The sequence below is a fragment of the Salvelinus namaycush genome, chromosome 29, assembly GCF_016432855.1.
Source record: "Salvelinus namaycush isolate Seneca chromosome 29, SaNama_1.0, whole genome shotgun sequence".
NCBI lineage: Eukaryota > Metazoa > Chordata > Actinopteri > Salmoniformes > Salmonidae > Salvelinus > Salvelinus namaycush.
In genome coordinates, this window is record NC_052335.1 from 22,449,637 (window position 1) to 22,467,498 (window position 17,862).

General features: G+C 40.0%; 1 protein-coding gene and 1 long non-coding RNA gene across 6 annotated transcripts in view; one reads left to right on the forward strand and one right to left on the reverse strand.

Annotated features, from left to right (window-relative positions):
- Nucleotides 1-1,853, forward strand: part of LOC120024086 (band 4.1-like protein 2) — a 106,746-nt gene extending 104,893 nt beyond the window's left edge. For all 4 annotated transcript variants that reach the window (XM_038968211.1, XM_038968214.1, XM_038968213.1 and 1 more), the window contains one exon: nt 762-1,853. The gene's annotated coding sequence lies outside the window, so the exon portion shown is untranslated. The remainder of the gene's footprint in view (nt 1-761) is intronic.
- A 245-nt stretch (nt 1,854-2,098) lies between these two features.
- LOC120024087 lies at nt 2,099-3,151 on the reverse strand. Of its 2 annotated transcripts, none has more exons than XR_005472805.1 (2): nt 2,997-3,151; nt 2,099-2,509 (listed from the first exon to the last, which is right to left on the reverse strand). It is a non-coding gene; the product is annotated as an uncharacterized LOC120024087 (long non-coding RNA). The 2 variants fall into 2 exon arrangements; XR_005472804.1 differs by having other exon boundaries at nt 2,099-2,593.
- Between the last annotated feature and the right edge of the window lie 14,711 nt (nt 3,152-17,862).

Consider the following 17,862-nt stretch of genomic DNA (forward strand, 5'->3'; position numbering starts at 1 on the left):
TGTTTACATGACAGTAAAGCTTTGGTTTACAATCCATCTCCATGCGGAGCCTGCTCTGCGCTTCAGCAACGCAACAACTGCCAACAGGAAAGTGGACTGATAAAAGTAGTACATTTATTTCCACTTCAGAGGTGGCCCAGATAGAGCCCCATCCAGAGCCAGCCAGCCCAGCTCAAGTGTTAGTTCTGTCATGCCTCTCCAGTTCTGCTGAATTGGGGGGAAATGAGCAAGACTGCGGTGGTTGCTGAGAATAGAGTAACACTTTGATTGGTGAAGCAGCATGTGTAACCGTCTGTGAGAATGCTGCGGCAGCTGTTGTCAGATCATCAAGTGCTTTTGTCTCGCTGTAGTCTCCCTCTCTACCTACCTGGCATGACGTGAGAGATACCTCTCTCATCAAAAGACTTTGAAGCAGGCGATGGAGTACTAGCTGGTTTGGGTTAGCCCCAAGGAGATGGTGGCTTTAAATCCCAGTAGGCAAGTATCTAATGAAAATCCAATTCATGCTGTATTAGCACTAAAGCTCAGGATTTGGCCACTTTCAGTGAAGCAGATGAATTCTTCCTAATTAAATTAGAAAATAGTAGATATGATCAACTGTATAATCACTGTTAATCAGTGCAAGGCAGTGGCATTACCATACCAAGCTATTTTAGTTTATATCAAATAGAGCTCTAGACACAGCTTTAAATTACTCCAGTTGGTGGTCGACTCATTCAGTTTGAATAGAATATTCATCCATCTCTCCTTGTCTTTCTCAGAGCTGAAGAGCCTGTGAAGTTCATACATGGATGTTTGAGAAACTCCTGTCATCTCCCAAACCGAGAGTCAACCTGGTGAGAAGACAAGGCGAAGACAACCCAGAGGCTGAACTCCTGTGTGTTTCATCGCACGACTTCCTTTTTATCACTCAGAAGAGAACCACTTAGCTAACATTTGTAGTGTGTTTTTATTCTTAGGTGCTTTTTGCTAAAAGAAGAAAAAATGGCTATCATTATTAAAACCAGATAGGATATATCAAGTGGTAATGTTTATTGTTGAGTAGTATTCACATTCCTAGTATGTACAGACAGTGGTGTTATGAGAAAGTACATTTCAATATCCAGCTTCCTGGATCTGTATGAGGACAGGAAGTAAGACTAGGTGGATATATTAGCTTTGGACCTAGTCTTGTTCCATGTTGTCTTAGAGCCAGATGTTTATCAGTTTTTTTTGGGGGGGGGGGGAGAACAGCAAATTAATTTAATTGGGTGAGTTTCCAAGGGACCAGCAAAGGGTGACGCACTGTGTCATTTTGTACATTGCAATATAGTGCCAACACATGTTCTTCTCTATGCAGTCAAAACTGAAGCATTCCATTAAAGTGCAGGTGCTTTTCCAATACCTCCCTCAGAAAAAAAAAAAAACTGTCAAAAATAAAAAGCTTGGAACTTTTTGTTTTCTGTGACTTTCTGGCATCATTAATCATAAATATATTTGTAGAACAGTTTTTTGTCTTTTAAACTTTTTTTGTATTTATCTGTAAACTGATTTACTGTAGATGTTGATGAGGTGTGTTTGCCCCTTTTTAAATATTTGTAATATATTTCAGAGGTTTTTTGACCGCTAAAAGAAACACAATTGCCACCATTTTAATATTTTCCTGTAGATAAAAGAGATTGCTGCCTCATGCCTAGTGCTCTCTGCAGTCTGACCAACCCCACCAAACCCAATGACGGCATCAATTAGCTCTTTGGACCATGTGTATAGCAGATCATCTCAGATTTTCAGCAGCTTGAAAATTGTTTTCCCCCCTCCACCACAGCCACCTACCCCTCTGTGTAACACTGAAATAAACATTTGTTATTCTCTAATTGGATGACTTTGGTTCCTTTTTACACAACACCCTTCAGCAGCCAAACATCTTTGACTTCTTGCTTTCTTCCTGTTGAACCACAAAAAAACAGACCATCCTCAGAAAAGTTTTCATTGCTTTAGAGAAGGCTCAGATCTTTTTACAGAAGCTCATTGTGGACTTCTGGGTTCTGTGACCTATCAACCATAGGCAATAGTCCGAAAAGAACTTGATCAATTCTTAGAAATAATTGAATACTGATGGTACAATAAACAATGATTTTAGTAATAAAATATGTGCATTGTCTCTGCATTCCAACAGTTTGTAAAGTGATTTGGAATTCCATATTATTATCCTTCGCAGGCTGTTGCTTCACTCTGTCTTAGCTGGTGTTTTATCCAGGATCTGGCGGTGGATAGTAATTGTATTCAGCATCTCCATCCCCTGTGCTCTCCCTGTGACACTATTGTGCCTGTGAGTTCTATGTCCTGTGAGTTCTCAGAGCGCTGTACTGTACCCAGCAGAGCAATATCCAGTATGGGGCCATCCACAGTTCCCTTTCTCAGGTGTACATCCTCCCCCAAGCCTGTCGTCTCTGCCTGGGTGATGTGGTTGTGTAGCTCAGGCTGGAGGCCATGTCCCTGGGGTAAGGTGCTGAAGACAACTCTGCCTCTACTGATTATAAAGGAAAGAGTGTGTGTGTGTGGTCACATCCTCTGTCTGCAGCCAGCAATGTTTGAAAGCTGTGAGGTCTGAGCCCTGCTGAGAGGCAGAGCTCCATCAGTAATACCATCAATAATGAAGTGGAGAAAGTATCGACAGATGACTGAGCCTTTAAGGCCAGCTCCACACTAAGCCGCTTTCCAAAGACTTAGTTCTCTCAGATGGGAAAAGTTCTCAAAATGATGGTGTTTTTGTATGTTTGAAAAGTAGAACTGTTTCTATGCTAATGCAGCTGTAATTCAGTAATATGCAGCAAGTCAAATCATACCAGGTTTACACAGGCTGGTTGTCCAGTAACAATATGCTACAAGTAAGATGTTACAGATATTGACTAACTTTATATCATGTAATTGTCTATTTTTAGATCACTGACATTATCCAAAATCACTCATTTGTTAACTATTATTACAGACCGAGCAGAGTGCAGTTTAATAAGTACCTTCAGCTTCCAGTTCAGGTAAACAATGATCTGTATCAGCAGCAGAATGACAGGCAGGAAGACCCCAACCCACAGCAGCCATCCAGGGACCTCCCAGAGAACCTCTGACAAACACCAAGCTAGACATACTGATGGTGGTAACTGGTGAGGGTGAGACAGGCCTTTGGCCCTGTGGCACGCTGCTGTAGAAATACCACTTGTGATTTGGACTTTGTTCTGTTTAAACAACCCAGTGATTACTAAGATTTACTACTGCCTGGTTAATAGTTTACCCAGCCCTGGTGCTGGGTGGCCAATCCAGACGTTAACTCCTGTTATCCTGCTATGATGTCATACACAAGTCTCCACTTTGGATAAATATAATTTCTCTGAGAAAGTATGAAGGGTTTGATGGACACGTCTGGTCTGTTGATGTAAACTGGATATTTGAGAGAATGTAATTGGCCGAACAGAGATTTTGAGTGAAGCTGTTGTTGGAAGGTTATCTGTGAATGTCTATTGATTGGTTTGTTTAGTTGTAGTACATGTGATAGAAATAGATTGACTTTGCTATTATACTGATCTCTGAATGTCTTGTGGAAGTCTCTGTACTTCTCCCAAACAGTTACTTATTCAGAATACAATTTAAATCACAATTGAAATCAGATCACTGCTGTTTGTCTATTTCCAATTGCTCATATATAGGATTTAAAATGATTATGACTTATTATAAACAGGTGATGTTCCCTAACTTTCATTATTGGCACGATAAGCACTGTTTGCTTCGAGAAACGGGCTTTATTCTCCGCTGCGTCTGAACTTAAGTTCGGCTGTCGAATTCTGTCAATATGCAGTGTGTTTCTTGAATAAACATGAGAGAATGTTCCCTGAACACTAAAGATAGAAAGCCTCTGCCTGATATGATTAGAGGAAGGATTTACAACACTTAATGAGCAATTCTGAACCCAATTTACTCCCCCCCCCCCCCCCCCCCCCCACAGGGATTGCATTTCATTTTCAATAAGGGGATCAAGATTACAACCAACTGTTCTGTGTAGGAAGAATGTTATACTGCTTCATCTGGCCTAGTAATGTTCAATTCTTTGCAGTTTGGTTATTTACTTATCCAGTTATTCAAATGAGCCTTTGGGGATACTGTGATTAAAAAGCCTTTTTCTCAATCATCTGCATATCAGGCCATTTCTGAGGCTCTCTTGTTTTTGTGGTTTCTTGTTCATTTGCATAGAGTGAGAAATCCATCAGATGAATCTTTGATCTGCTTTGTGTAATTAATCCCTCGACCCTAGCAACAACCGTCACCACTCAGCTATCAGATTGCGGGACACACTTTGACCGCTAATTTTGACTTCCAACCATCATGATAAATTAATTAGAATGTCTCCTCCCATTTGATCATTAGCTTATTTTGGCAACAAAGACCTGCCAGGCATCATGGTTTCTTGGGGATTGCTGTAGCAACTAAAGATAAAATCCATTTTGATATCATGGATGGTTAGTCCTTGCATCCATTGCTCTGTCTATGAATTTGAGTGTGGCTACATTTCTCCGGACCCATCTCTCAGCTTTTTCCCAAAACAGAGTGGCTCCTTTATTTTTTAAATGAAGGATTCTAGCTTTAAGGAATTTTCTGTCTCACTTGCTCTCATGTTCTCCGGAGAGAGGATGTGCTTAACATACAATCACTGTGCTTATTATTGGATACAGAGGGATAATATTCAATGGCATTCAGCGTTGTGGGTGGCTTTTCTATGGGTCCTAGGTCTTGCTATATCATCCTAAGAGAATACACCTCCAGCTTGACTTTAGACAGCACAAACCCCACAGCTCTGTCAAGCTCAGTTCCAGACAGAGAGAACTGTATGTGTGATCAAACTCCATGTGCACAGTGTCACTGTCTGGATGAGTTGAGCCCTCTCATAATGGAATCAGCTGGTATAACTCTCTTCCATCGGGCCGCATGTCTCTTACTCTGGCTACTCAGCCATACTACTTCACAGGAATTAGTCATGACTGACATTTCCACAGCTAGCACACTAACTGGAGTTTTGAATGAGTATCATGCGCTCTGGTTCGTGGGGCAGTCATAGGTTTAGGCTGGGTTTTGACAGTGTAGGGCCAGGGTGTGCTGCTTTTATATGAATAGTCTTATAGGCCTCCATGAGGCTCTATAGAAATGCAGTGCCAGAAACAACTATTTTGAAAGGAGGACTTATTTACTAACATGTAATTAGGATTGATCTATGATCTAAACCAGAGGTTCTCAACTGGTTTTGCCTTGACCCAGATTGGACCAGGTTGTCTTAGTCGCTCCCCAATATTCGGATCCCAATATTTTTGGGGCCAAAATGCAATGTGGAAAACTGTTTAATGCTGTATTGATAGTAAATGTAGTAATTATATTACACGGGAACAACATTCCCACCTTTTTCATTTTCAATAGTACAATTTTGCACAATAATATCATCACTGGTTTGAGACTACAAAATCAACCAAGTCTACAAAATAGTGCTGCTAATAGCTTTATATAAAAAAAATACTGTGATTGAAGAAAAATAGTTCAGCAATTTAAATTATTTAGTTATAATTTCTACACACTTTCTACCCGGTTGTAGTTGTTTAAGTTCAGACTTAAATGTTTTTCTCTAACCCGTGACCCAAATCTGGGAAAATAATCCTGCAGACATTTTTATAATTTTGGGTTGCGTCCCACCAGTTGAGAACCGCTGATCTAAACTCCACAAACTGTCACAAGAGCTAAAAATAGCTCATAAACAGTTGGTCTATTAAAAAGAGAGCGAATATTACTCAATGAATGGAAATGATCAAGTTCAAACAGCACCACAAAACATGATCAACTAATCATAGCATGTAATTACCTAGCCCCAACCCAGAAGAGATGAATTATGTTTAGACTAACTCAGACTTCAGTAGGTAAAACCATGATTCTGAACCATGATTGAGGAGAGACTGTAATTTGATCACCCTATTGCAGGGGAACTTTCCTACAATGCAAGACATTTTAAACCTTTTTTAAAAACTTTTTTTTTTAAATTTCAGGCTTGATTTTCCCTCACATTTGCTGCTGATGCTGCATGATTTTGTCCTGCTATAGCAAACTGGCTCAAATTAAGATCCTACATCTGTAAGTGGATGTGCCCCTACAGTGATCAGGTCTGGGCCCACTCTCATTGCCCCACCATCACACTTCTATTACCTGCATTCAATCACATGCCTGTCAATCATATTGACAGTCATTGGATGAGACATAATGGAGTGGCTTCTGATAGTGTGGTTAATCAAGGCTAAATTGGTCATTGGCGTTGTCATGCGGAGCATACTGTATTGTCGCCATATTTTCTCTCCAAGATAGGAAATTAGCATTTAACATCCATTTGTATGTTGGTGAGGCTACAAGAACATTTTTCAATTCCTTTCTGGAGTTTTGTTATGTATTCATCCAGAGTTGCCAATGTTCTATGCATGCCATCAGGCTTCATTTTGAAACCAGACTATTTCTAGTCACCAGCACTCAGTATCAACCCAAGGTTATTTCAGTTTTCAAGATCACACGTTCTCAGAAATGTCTCTCGCTCTCTCCACCTCATCTTCCACCTATTGATTTTGCTAATCTCTGAAAACATTGTTTGACCCCCTGTATTGTCCACTGTAAATGTATGACTGCTGTCTACAGAGAGTCAGTATAGCTGACCTAAGTTTGTAAGTATAGAAAAAAGGAGTTGTCTGGTGATATGTCTGTATGTTTCCAATCTTGGAAAGTTCTCAAACCATTACCATCCATGATATCGGTGAGGATACGGTTTCCACATTGGGGGGATAAAAAAGGCCTCCCTCCAGACCGCAAGGCATTTTTGGTGAAACTCTTGTGTATGGGCATGCCATTTTGATTCCCAGTTGCATTGTTTTAAAAATTTGCGCCAAATCGAAATTGTGAGCAATAATAGGACCCAAGCGCAGTTTACATTGTTCAAGGGATATATCAGTGAAGAGCACCTCTTCCAGAGTAATAGGAAACACCATATTTATCTCTGTACTCAGCCAGGGGGCAGAAGAATCATGTCTAAACCAATTTTGTATGGGGTGAAATGATAGTGCCTGGAAATGCAATTTAAAGGATAGTCCTACGTCGTTCCCTCTTTGTAAATGTGTTAATTTTATCTGTGATCGTTTACCTTGCCATATACATTGAAACTATGAATTTTATCCCAATAGCCAGAAGGGGGAGCCATGGGAAGCATTGAACTACAGAAATTCAGCCGTTGCAATGTATTAATTTTTACAATAGATATTCTGCCGGTTAAAGCAACTGGGATATTATTCCATCTACTGAGGTCAGATTTAATTGATTTGAGCGTTCTGTTAAAGTTTCTGGCAAAGGTTTTATCTAAGGAAGGAAATGTATCGATTCCCATATTTAAAATGGAAAACTATTGGGATTCCATAAGTAGAGATGGAGTTGTCCATCGAGGGCTTGAGAATATTCATTTTATAACTTGAGATGAAGCTGAATTTATCTATGATCTTCAATGCGTTTGGGAGCAATTCAAGTACATTGTCTAGATATAGTAAACTATCGTCTCTGTATAATGAGATGAAGTGATCAGTAGAGTTTAGGGAAGTTTGTGTTATTTCCTTCGATTGATGGGTTGCCTGGGCCAGGGGTTCATCGATAATAAGAATAGCAAAGGGGAAATTGGGTCACCTTGTCTGGTTCCTCTAGTGATTCTGAATGGAGCAGAACAGATATTGCCTGTTACAACTATGGCTGAGGGATTGGCATATAGAATGTTAATCATATTAATGAAATTGCAGCCAATTATCATATGTTCTAAGACAGACCAGGGATATGACCGTTCTAGTTTATCAAGAGTTTTTTTTGCATCGGAAGATGTAGTCCAAGTAGCTGTTTCTGATGAATCATCTAAAAAACACAATACTTGACGGAGGTTATACGAGGATACAAGTTTTTTTACTAACCTGTTTTGATCCGTGATGACCATTTTGGGTAAGTAAGTCTCGAGACGGAACAACAACATTTTGGAAAACCGTTTAATATCTGTGTTTATCAGGGGCGCAACTTTGATTTTAGAAGTGGGGTCAGCTTTAATATTGCAGATACATTGTGGCTTCCATCAATGTAATTGTCTACATAATTTCCTATCTTAATCTTTTTTGTAAATATATATTTTCCTTTATTATTTTCCCCTACCATCCCTCCCCTAACTGGAGTAAACTAATGGACAACAACACTTAGAACAACACTTAGGCTTCTACTTCCAGATTATACATTTTACGGACACAGTATATTTCACAATGGTTATCTTTTTTGTTTGTTAGTCGCATCCTTCAACTCCACTCAACCCCTCCCATCTATCTGTGAACACGATCCAGTTTGGATTTCTATTTGCCATATATTTTTCAACTGTGCTGTGATGTTTCACAAAAGTTCTGAACCGTTCTATTCTCATAGTTTCTACATATTGTAAATTAAAAATAAACATTTTGCTCAGATTTATTTTTTATATTTTTGATCGATTGACTATGAATTTTTAAATCCCCCCAGCTGTGCTAGTTGCAGAGGGGGACATCATTTGTCAGGGGGCCTTCCCATTTTTGGGGGCATCTAAAGCACATTTCCTGCATTACTACACAATCTAATATGACCAATGGCCCTTCTAGCCGTCTCTATATAGAACAACAAAAAATAAGCAAAAATGCCCACAGTCATCAAGCCAGGTAAGAGATAATTAAATATGTTTTAGTGATTGATAAGACTAAACTAGATCCATGATAAATCAATAATCAATAATGTGTTGCACCTTTAACCAATAGCTTAACAAATGAACAACTCTTACAAATAAAGTACAAAGACAACTTTTGACTAACTTTAAGACAACCTCTACAGTACATAACATTTCAGCCAGACCGCCCAGCCAACCCGAGCCGCCTACACGCCCGACCCCCACCAGTCTAGTCAATAACTCGACTCTCTCCCCAACTTCCTTCCCATCTTTTTTTTATGTCTCAAGGGAATGGTTTGGAAAACAAAAATTGAATGAAAACTCACATACACCTACACAGAAACAGTACACCCTCCATTTAATTCATATCATAGGTCTAATAGTACTGTAGATCTCTTTTTACTTGCACACAATATAGCTGGGTCACCCTGTCCTGCATCTAAGAGTCCACGGCCTTGTATCGCCCCAACCCAACACACCCCACTCAGCTTTATGGTCTTAGTGAAACATTCATTATTGGTTTCAGGTGTGTTAGGCCAAGGCCAGAGTGACAACAGTACAGCAGACCCCCAGGGCCAGGACTGTGCATCCCAGCAGCTAGGGATTGCCTAGATCTTCCCTGACGTGGGAATGTTTTCAATACAGACTCCTTTTGTCGTACAGTATTCCATACAGTGATGGGAAAAGTACCCAATTGTCATACTTGAGTAAAAGTAAAGATACCTTAATAGAAAATGGCTCAAGTAAAAGTGAAAATCACCCACTAAAATACTACTTTAGTGAAAGTCTAAAAGTATTTAGTTTTAAATATACTTAAGTATCAAAAGTAAAAGTATAGTTCATTTCAAATTCCTTGTATAAAGCAAACCAGACGGCATCATTTTCTTGTTTTCTAAATTTACAGACAGCCAGGGGCATGCTCCAACACTCAGACATAATTTACAAACGAAGCATGTGTTTAGTGAGTCCGCTAGATCAGAGGCAGTAGGGATGACCAGGGATGTTCTCTTGATAAGTGTGTGAATTAGAAAATGTTCCTGTCATGCTAAACATTCAAAATGTTACGAGTACTTTTGAAAGTCAAGGAAAATGTATGGAGTAAAACGTACATCATTTTATTTAGGAATGTAGTGAATTAAAAGTTGTCAAAAATATAAATTATAAAGTACAGATACCCAAAAAACTACTTAAGTAGGTCTTTTAAGTATTTTTACTTAAGTACGTTACACCGCTGATTCCATTTAAGAAATCCAGACCTTATGGATGTTGCACAGGATGCCCTTAATCTTAAAACAAATATAGTGATAGTGTACATAACTTGAAATTGCTTCCATACATTGTGGGAGGATAACCAACCTTCCTAATTAATAGCAATGCATTTATTAGCCACTATAAAAGCTAAGTTACACCGTTTCTTCTGATAAGTCTCCAGTATCAACATTTCCAAGCAAACAAAAACAGGGAGAAGGGAGAATCTGTAGACATGCTGAGATAAAAGAACATCCTCTTTGCCAGAATTCATCCAGCCTTCACAAGACCACAACATATGCAAATATGTCCCCATTTGTATTTTACACCTCCAGCAGAATAATATTACTGAATGCATGATATACAGATTCACTGGAATATAGTACGTTCTATGGATCATCTTAAACAGCAGTAATTTATGTCTGAGATTATATGAATTTGACTGGGCATTCTAACATATATTAATCCATTCATCATCAATAGTGTCTCCCAGGTCCTCCTCACATTTTTGTTTTACATGTTTTGTGTCATCGGGAAACGACTACCAACCCTTGATACAGTTTGGAAATCAACTTTGGAGGTTTGTCAGACTGCCTTATAATAGCATCTGTCTTGTCCAGTGTTTGCTGCACAGAGGGAATAAAGTGTTGTATCTGTAAAGATTCACCTGACCTCCATCACAGACTGGTCTTCCCTGGCTGCCTGACCTCAGCACCATCACAGACTGGTCTTCCCTGGCTGCCTGACTCTGCAGAGACCCCTGTCACCATCTAATCCTCCTACAATGTGGCATGACAAAGAATTACCTTGGTGTATATTTATACATTATATTATCCAAGAATTTAATCAATGGTTCGATAATTGAAATGACCATTATTCCCAGATCCCAGACTGTAGCTTTAAGCTTAAGCTACTACTGTAGGTCTACCCATCAACTCAAGATGCAACTTTTGTATAATTCACGGAATATACTGCAAAATTCACCTGAGCTCCGTAGACTGGTCTTCCCTGGCTGTCTGACCCTGCTGGGACCGCTGTCACCATCTGATCCTGCTAAAACGGGTATTCCCAAACTGGGGTATGCGCAATGCCGTCAGGGGTACTCCAAATCAAAATGGGATTCACATTTAAACAAAAATATATATAATTTCTTCACATTTTCAAACAGTCCGTTTATATTTTCCAACGGTCTGTACATTTGGTGGAGGTTTTTTTCTCGCCTGAGTAGCCTCATTTCACTGCCAAAAATAAAATGAAACCTTATACTGTTCAGCGAAATAACAACACAATGTCAAATACAGGTAGCCTAGTCAAATAATAACATCCAATCACATTAACCGTTACTCTCTTGCGGTAATTCCACTAACAGTCCGTATGTAGCCAAACGTAGCTGCTGCTCATTCCGTTTGCTCGAAAATTGATAAATGGTTAAAAGTAAGGCCGCGTCCATAGAGACACATACCAGCTCTACTGGTAGTACTGATACTTCCACGAGCACATCCAATGCTAATGCAATCAGTAATTCTACATTTGTTGTTAGCCCAGCTAGCATGGACACTGACAGTTGTGAATCTGATGCAGCCGAAGAGCTACTGCTCCCTTACCTGGGAAAGCACCGAACAACAGACAGGGACGTTGGCTTCTTGGTAAAAGACCAAGTCAATATTACGGCGAGAACAGCTCAAATAAGCAAAGAGAAACGACAGTCCATCATTACTTTAAGACATGAAGATCAGTCAATTTAGAACATTTCAAGAATTTGAACGTTTCTTCAAGTGCAGTCGCAAAAACCATCAAGCGCTATGATGAAGCTGGCTCTCATGAGGATCTCCACAGGAAAGGAAGACCCAGAGTGACTTCTGCTGTAGAGGATAAGTTCATGATAGTTAAATGCACGTCAGATTGCAGCCCAAATAAATGCTTCATAGAGTTCAAGTAACAGACACATCTCAACATCAACTGTTCAGAGGAGACTGCGTGAATCAGGCCTTCATGGTCGAATTTCTGCAAAGAAACCACTACTAAAGGACACCAATAAGAAGAGACTTGCTTGGGCCAAGAAACACAAGCAATGGACATTAGACCGCTGTGTCTTTGTGAGACGCAGAGTAGACGACCGGATGATCTCCACATGTGTGGTTCCCACCGTGAAGCATGGAGGAGGTGGTGTGATGGTGCTTTGCTGGTGACACTGTGATCTATTTAGAATTCAAGGCACACTTAACCAGCAGGGCTACCACAACATTCTTCAGCAATACGCCACGCCATCCCATCTGGTTTGCGCTTAGTGGGACTATTGTTTATTTTCAACAGGACAATGACACAAAACACACCTCCAGGCTGTGTAAGGGATATTTGACCAAGAAGGAGAGTGATGCCAATATGCTAGATGTAGTTTGAAGAGAGCAGAGTTGGAGAGACTTGCACTTTCTCTTGAGCTATTTGTATAGCCTACCTTTTAGGAGTGGGTGATTTTCAGACAGAATAATTGTTGATCAATATTTAGGCCTATTTCTAAGCAATGTAGTAAACTATAGTGTAATCATAGGCCTATTTAGGAAGTACAGTTCCTTGGAAAGATAACCTGTCCCGTGCTTCTCCGCCCATGTATACATTGGCTATAGCCTACTCTATTTAATTGAGATCACACCCGCACCTAATCTCAGAGGTATGGCTACTGAACTGGAGGCAGCAAGAGTGATGACAGTGACACCTGCTACGGTTTGCATAGGCCTATAGGATATAGCCTACTGTTTTGCAGTCAGAGACAAATAAATGGGTAATCCATACTCATTGAAAATGAAAAGGCGGAACGCTCTCTCACCATAGTAACCTAACCGACGTGCGCATTGTGCGTTTTCCTTTTCAATCATGATTAAAACATTTTGATTGCACTTCGACTCACATTGGTTGAGCGCCCTCCACTTCTTTTCATTATTACTATTTATTTATAGACAGTGTAGTAAACTACAGTCTAATTATATTTAAGATAATTTCATATTCAAGTTAACTGCCACGTGATTCTCCGCCCATGTAGGCAGCCTATTCTATTTCAATGAGACCACACATACTAGACGCACTTGAACTCACGCCCAAGGGCATGATACACTAGCACAGGATGCCGTGGGGTGAAACGCCGCTTCCTATTCATTTCAATGGAAGGAAACCGGTGAGAAGCCAAGTAGGGCTGTCTTCTGTGTACCACCCCTACCTTGTCGCAACACAACTGATTGGCACAAATAGGAAGGAAAGAAATTCCACAAATTAACTTTTAACAAGGCACACCTGTTAGTCACCTGGAATGCATTTGAATTATCTTATGATGCTGGTTGAGAGAATGCCAAGTGTGTACAAGGCTGTCATCAAGGCAAAGGGTGGCTACTTTGAAGAATCTCAAATATATTTTGATTTGTTTAACACTTTTTTGGTTACTAAAATTATTCCATATGTGTTATTTCATAGTTATTTCTTCACTATTATTCTACAATATAGAAAGTTGTAAAACAAAAGAAAGAAAAACCCTGGAATGAGTAGGTGTGTCCAAACATTTGACTGGTACTGTATATACAGTATTAATTCCTGTAGATTACACTAGATTTATATTTGATGGATTGATTCCGCCCATCAGTGGTAGAAGAGAGTGCGCATAATCATTGTTTGCTCTTCAAACACTGCTCTACCGTCAAACAGTGCTCTACCGTACGATTTAATAACCCTGTTTGTTTTTATGTTGAGCAATGTGAGGTCAACGGGTAAGTATTGTCCACAATGATTACACTTTAAAACTAAACTATTACAATGTTCTGCTCTACAGTGCCTTCAGAAAGTATTCATACCTCTTTGCTTATTCCACATCTTGTTGTGTTACAACCTAAATTCAACATTTATTTGACACACAATACCCCATAATGACAAAGTGAATGTGTTTTTATACATTTTTGCACATTTATGTCTAATTGATAAGTATTCACACCCCTGAGTCAATACGTGTTAGAATCTCTTGTGGCAGCGATTACTTCTGGGTAAGTCTCTAAAAGCTTTGCACACCTGGATTGTACAATATTTGCACATTATTAAAAATAATCAAGCTCTGTCAAGTTGGTAATTGCTAGACAGCCATTTTCAGGTCTTGCCATATTTTTATGCCGATTTAAGTCAGAACTGGAACTAGGCTACTCAGGAACATTTAATGCCGTCTTGGTAAGCAACTCCAGTGTATATTTGGCCTTGCGTTTTAGGTTATTGTCCTGCTGAAAGGTGAATTTGTCTGTGTCTGTTGGAATGCAGACTGAACTAGGTTTTCCTCTAGGATTTTGCCTGTGCATATCTCTATTCTGTTTATTTTTATCCCAAAAAACTCCCTAGTCCTTGCTGATGACAAGCATACCCATAAAAAGATACAGCCACCAAAATGCTTGAAAATATGAGGAGTGGTACTCAGAGATGTGTTGTATTGGATTTGCCCCAAACATAATGCTTTGCATTTAGGACATAAAGTTCTCTCTTTTTTGCCACATTTTCTACAGTTTTTGCTAGCAGGATGCATTTTTTTGATTATATAAAGACTTCCTTCTTTTCACTCTGTCATTTAGGTTAGTATTGTGAGTATCTACAATGTTGTTGATCCATCCTCAGTTTACTCCTATCACAGCCATTAAACTCTAACTGTTTAGTCACCAAAGTGTAATTAATAACTTCACCATGCTCAAAAGGATATTCAATGTCTTATTTTTTTATTTTTACCAACAGGTGCCCTTATTTGCGAGGCATTGGAAAAACTCCCTGGTCTTTGGTTGAATCTATGTTTGAAATTCAATGCTTGACTTAGGGACCTTATAGATAATTGTACTGTACTTTTTCCACATTTTGTTACGTTACAGCCTTATTCTAAAATGTATTAAATCGTTTTTTCCCCTCATCAATCTACACACAATAACCCATAATGACAAAGCAAAAATGTATAAAAAAAGAAAACTGAAATATCACATTTATATAAGTATTCAGACCCTTTACTCAGTACTTTGTTGATGCACCTTTGGCAGCGATTACAGTCTTGAGTATGACGCTACAAGCTTGGAAAACCTGTATTTGGGGAGTTTCTCCCATTCTTCTCTGCAGATCCTCTCAAGCTCCATCAGGTTGGATGGGGAGCGTCGCTGTACTGATATTTTCAGGTTTCTCCAGAGATGTTTGATCGGGTTCAAGTCTGGGCCCTGGCTGGGCCACTCAAGGACATTCAGAGACTTGTCCCGAAGCCACTCCTGCGTTGTCTTGGCTGTGCGCTTAGGGTTATTGTCCTATTGGAAGGTGAACCTTCACCCCAGTCTGAGGTCCTGAGCGCTCTGGAGCAGGTTTTCATCAAGGATCTCTCTGTACTTTGATCTTTTCATCTTTCCCTTGATTCTGACTAGCCTCCCATTCCCTTACGCTGAAAAACATCCCCAAAGCATTATGCTGCCACCACCATGCTTCACCGTAGGGATGGTGCCAGGTTTCCTCCAGACGTGGTGCTTGGCATTCAGGCCAAAGAGTTGAATCTTGGTTTCATCAGAACAGAGAATCTTGTTTCTCGTGGTCTGAGAGTCTTTAGGTGCCTTTTGGCAAACTCCAAGCGGGCTGTCATGTGCCTTTTACTGAAGAGTGGCTTCCGTTTGGCCACTCTACCATAAAGGCCTGATTGGTGGAGTGCTGCAGAGATGGTTGTCCTTCTGGAAGGTTCTCCCATCTCCACAGAGGAACTCTGGAGCTCTGTCAGAGTGATCATCGGGTTCTTGGTCACCTCCCTGACCAAGGCCCTTCTCCCCCTATTGCTCAGTTTGGCTGGGCGTCCAGCTCTAGGAAGAGTTTTAGTGGTTCCAAACTTCTTCCATTTAAGAATTATGGAGGCCACTGTTTTTGGGGACCTTCAATGCTGTAGACATTTTTTGGTACCCTTCCCCAGATTTGTGCCTCGACGCAATCCTGTCTTGGAGCTTTACGGACAATTCCTTCGACCTCATGGCTTTGGTTTTTGTTCTGACATGCACTGTCAATTGTGGGACCTTATATAGACAGCTGTGTGCCTTTCCAAATCATGTTCAATCAATTTAATTTACCACAGGTGGACTCCAAGTTGTAGAAACATCTCAAGGATGATCAATGGAAACAAGATGCACCAGAGTTCAATTTCGAGTCTCATTGCAAAGGATCTGAATACTAATGTAAATAAGGTATTTCTGTTTTATATTTGTAATACATTTGCAAAACGCATTATGGGGTATTGTCTATAGATTGCTGAGGATTTTTTATTTAATCCATTTAAGAATAACGCTGTAACGTGACGAAATGTGGAAAAAGTCAAGGGTTAGGAGTACTTTCCGAAAGCACTGTATGTAAGTGGGGTACAGAGATGAGGTAGTCATTCCAAAATCATGTTAGACACTATTATTGCACACAGTGAGTGAGTCCATGCATTTTATTAAGCTCATTTTGCTCCTAAACTTATTTAGGCTTGCCTTAAGAAAGAGATTGAATACTTATTGACTCAAGACATTTCAGCTTTTCATTTTTAATTAATTTGTAAACATTTTGTGGAAAGTCAAGGGGTGTGAATACTTTCTGAAGGCACAGCATAGGCATTGCAGTGGGTGTCTTGGAGACATTTTTATAAAGTACATCTGTCTGTGAAGAGCTGTTTTAGCCCAGGGTTGTAAGGGCTGGGAGTTGAGATTTGGTTCTAATTAGTAGGCTGCTCTTTTGCATTGGGCAGGGTGTTATTGCTGCAATTTTATATTATGGCTTGTTTGAAACCTTTGTGTAAACGGTGTTCCTGAAAACAAGGCTGTGCTGCCAGCTGCTTCAATAGGGTTTGAATGACGCACATTTTTCCATTCTTTCAGCGCGCCAATTAGCCAGGCCCTGAAAGGTTTTTGAGCACGACAAAAGGAGGAGAACAAATAGCAAGTGCTCCAATTAATTTATACTAGCTGTGTTTCTGTTCTGTCCATCAGCCCTGCTGGCTGGTAGGCTTATCTTTGTGGGCTCTCCCAATCTCTCCCAAATGGAGCACAGCCAGACACCGGTAGAAGACAGAATCAGACAGGGCACTGAAAATCTAGGATGAGGCACACCTTCCTATCTGACGATCATAACATGTTTATCTATTAACTGGTTACTTTGGTAGTACTGCTGGCTTGTTCTCGTTTACCAGAGCCTGCAGCTCTCAACCATTTATAGTACATATGGAGTGTTTACACAGCTGCTTGTGTGATTATACATCCATTTGAGGGAAAGCGAGAGGGAATGGACAGAGAGAGGGATTCATTATGGAGAAATATAGTTACAGCAGGTGGTGTTCTCTGCAGCAGAAGTTTTGAGTAAAAGTGTTTGACCTCTGCCCTCTGTGTTATCACTCCTCACAGCGAGCCTCTGTACCTTGTTGATGGCATGTGTGTGTGAACGGCTCTTCTAACCTGTCCCTGATAAACATGTACCTTTCCTTTCTCTCTCCCTTGAGGTCTCATTAGTTTACTGGATTCATTTAAACCTGTTTTTCATTCTATAGAAGCTGCCAAGTGTATATACCATTATACAAAATATACCAGAATACAAACATGGTTGTAAAATACAGTTCGTTAAAAGATGAGAGAGTGATGTTTTGTGTTGGACACAGGGGACAGTAGGAGTGATAATGATTTCTTCTTTCATGACTTTGTGTTGGTGAGTAACGGCCTAGACCCAAACAGAATACTTATCAACCATCATTTGATATAATTTTAGTATTCTGTTAATGGATTGTACCTAAGGACTTTGTTTTCCCACTTCTGTGAACACTGTTGTATGAGTGAAGCACACTGATACAGTAGGCTTCTTCCTGACTA